Genomic DNA, 3,260 nt, shown 5'->3' with positions numbered 1-3,260 from the left:
GACTCCACAACATCAAAGTCAAAACAAATTGTACGTAAATACTACACTCTAGTTGATAAAGTTGTTTCCCACAGGGTATAAGTTAACAATCATGATACCGCTATACATGTATATTAGAACTGAACAAGAATGCCTCAATAAAAAACTCATAACTCAATATAATAACAGACAAAATATTTTAATAGACACTTTACCAAAGAAGATACATGAAGGACAAATAAAGGATGAAAATATGCCTAATATTATTAGTGATCAGGAAAATGCAAATTTAAACCACAAAGAGATACCACTACACACCGACTAGAATCACTAAAATTAAACAGACTGATCATACCAAGTGTTGGTGAGGATTTGGAAGAATGGAAGTCTCCTTCATTGCTGTTGAGAATGTAAAGTAATGCAATCATTCTGGAGAGTATCTGGCAGTTTCTTTAAAGTTTAACTGTTTATTTATTGCATGACCCAATTATTCTAAGAATATTAGTATGAAATAAAAAATACAGGTCCATATAAAGACATACACACAAATATGCCTATCATCTTTATTTGTCATACCCCAAATTTGAAGCAACCTAAATGAATAGTAATAGATGAACGAATAGGCAAGCTATAGTATAGCCATGCAATGTAAAACTATGCAGCTACAAAAAGGAATGAACTATTGATCACACAACATGAATAAATCTGAAAATATTTACACTGAACAAAAGAAGGCAGATAAAAGGAATGCTTAATGTATACTTTTATTTACTTAAGAAAAAAACTCTAGAAAATGCAAACTAATGTATAGTGACAAAAAGAAGATCAATGAATGTCTGGGATGTGGGATAGGAAAGGGATTGCCAAGAAAAATGAGGAAACTGTTCAGGATGATGGGTTTAGTGGCATAAACATATGTCAAAATTTACCAAATTATATACTTTTAATATGTAAAGTTTATTGTCTATATTTTTAAAAAGTGGAACAGTATATACAAATTCAGATTTCTGGCTTCTCTTGAAAAACTTAAAAAATTTAGAAACACTAGACTCAGGTTCCTGCATCACACCAATTAGCTGCAGCTAAGTAACAGCGAGACATGTATTTTGATTAGCCACAGACCCAATCACTCTGTTTTTCTCAAATACAGGCCATTTTCTTAATTTATTCTCTTCTTCAAGTATTTGATCCCTGCACCATCTCTGTACTTTCCTCTTCATGAAAGAGAACTGGAAACTTTTCAACAAAGTCAAAGGTTTTAATTTTAAATCTCCACGGTCAATTTAAAAAGTAATATTTATCTCATTTATTGTTAACAGGAAAATAAAATAATACAGCCACTTTGGAAGGCAGTTTGGCAGTTTCTAACTATAAAATATAGCAATCATGCTTCTAGATATTTACTCAATTGATCTGAAAACTCATGCCCACACAAAAAACTGCAAAGGAATGTTTGTAGTAGCTTTACTCGTAATTACCCAAAACAGGAAGCAACTAAGATGTGCTTAGATAGCTGAATGAATAAACAAAGTGGTACATTCACACAATGGGATATTATTTAGTGATTTTTGAGAAAGAACTACCAAGCTGCAAAAAGGCATGGAGGAATTTCAAATGCATTCATTGCTAAGAGAAAAATGTCAGTCTGAAAAGCCTATATACTATGTGATTCCAACGATATGACATTCTAGTAAAGGCAAAGCTATAAAGATAGTAAAAATATCAGGGTTGGCCAGGGTTCTGGGGGAAGGATAGAGAGTTGAGTAGGTAAACCCCGGGGAATTTTTTACGGTGGCAAAATTATTCTTTAGGACACTATAATGGTGAACACATTATTATACCATGCATTTGTCAAAACCCACACAGCTTCATAGCACAAAGAGTGAGCCTTAATGCATGCAAATTTTTCAAAAATCATTTAGGAGTTTGGAGGATATCAAGATGAAATGCAGAATATGACAAAATAATCTAATTGTGTTACAAATGTATAAAACCACCTCCCTGAAAGGGGCTGGGGGGAAATACGAGCCTAACAAACCTGAAAATGGGAGGACTCTGTAACATCAAAGGCAAAACAAATTGTACATAAGCACCATACTCTACTTGATAAAGTTGTTTCCCACAGGGTGTAAGTAGACAATCATGATACCACTATACATGTATACTAGAACTGAGCAAGTAAATAAATGGATCTCAAATGGTGGGAACCAGATTTTCACTGTTGGAGAGGGAGGTCGAAATTAAACAAGGGGAGGAGGCTTGACTGATCCACCTGGAAATGGACTCGAGTTGTGCAGCTATCACCATGAAGTTATGTTTAGATTCCTACAGATAAGGTGGTTATATTCAGATCTATTCACAGATGCGTTTGTAATGGGTTAGTATACACACATACATTTTCTTGCTGTCAGTTGACAAGGCTTAAAAGACCTGAAACAATGAACCCCAAAACACATTTAGCACCCAGAACTTTCTCTGAACACTTCCTACTTACCTCTGGCCCTTCACTTCTTCTTCCTAAAGTGTACCTTGGAGATCATCTATTTCAATTATTTAAGTTCTCAGATAATGAAAACAGGGGCACAAAAAGGTGGCATTAGTTTTCCAAAGTCACAGTGCCAATTGATAATAGGGCCAGCAATGGAACGCGCTGATATTATTGCAATGACTTTTACTTACAGGGTAATTTCCATAGTTACAGGTTAATTCCCATACATGGGGTATATGTTTACCATATTTTGTAAAACAAAACAAGCAAAAAAAGATGTATTTATTTACAGGGTAATTTTTACTTACAGGGTAATTCCCATACATGGGGTACATGTTTATCATATTTTGTAAAACAAAACAAAAAAAGGAGCATTTGTTACCAGCTCCTTCCCTTAAATATTCTCCAATACTTTTCTTAGGACTAGAAGTACTGGAGATAAATTTGCCCCAGTTCTTTTTTGGATTCATTTTAATAAAAACTGCTTATCTTCTCAACCTCACAAGATTTCCTTTGACAGGTGTTGCATTTTCTTATGAGCATAAATGTCCTTCCAAAAGAAGAACTAAATGGATTAGAGTTTGTTAACATTAAGCTTTTTACAAACGAGCAAACAGAACAGAGGACATTTAGACTTGGCCCAAAATCAAAGAAACTGATGGACTGATGCGCTTATCTACTTTTTTTTAAATTTCATTATGTAACAAGGGAAAAATCATCTCAAATTTTCCTGGCCCTCACCCTTCCTGCTTCTCTTTGCTTTCTTTATAGTTAAGCAAAGACACTCAAAAAA

The sequence above is a fragment of the Cebus imitator genome, unplaced genomic scaffold, assembly GCF_001604975.1.
Source record: "Cebus imitator isolate Cc_AM_T3 unplaced genomic scaffold, Cebus_imitator-1.0 Scaffold221, whole genome shotgun sequence".
NCBI lineage: Eukaryota > Metazoa > Chordata > Mammalia > Primates > Cebidae > Cebus > Cebus imitator.
This window is presented reverse-complemented; position numbering follows the sequence as displayed.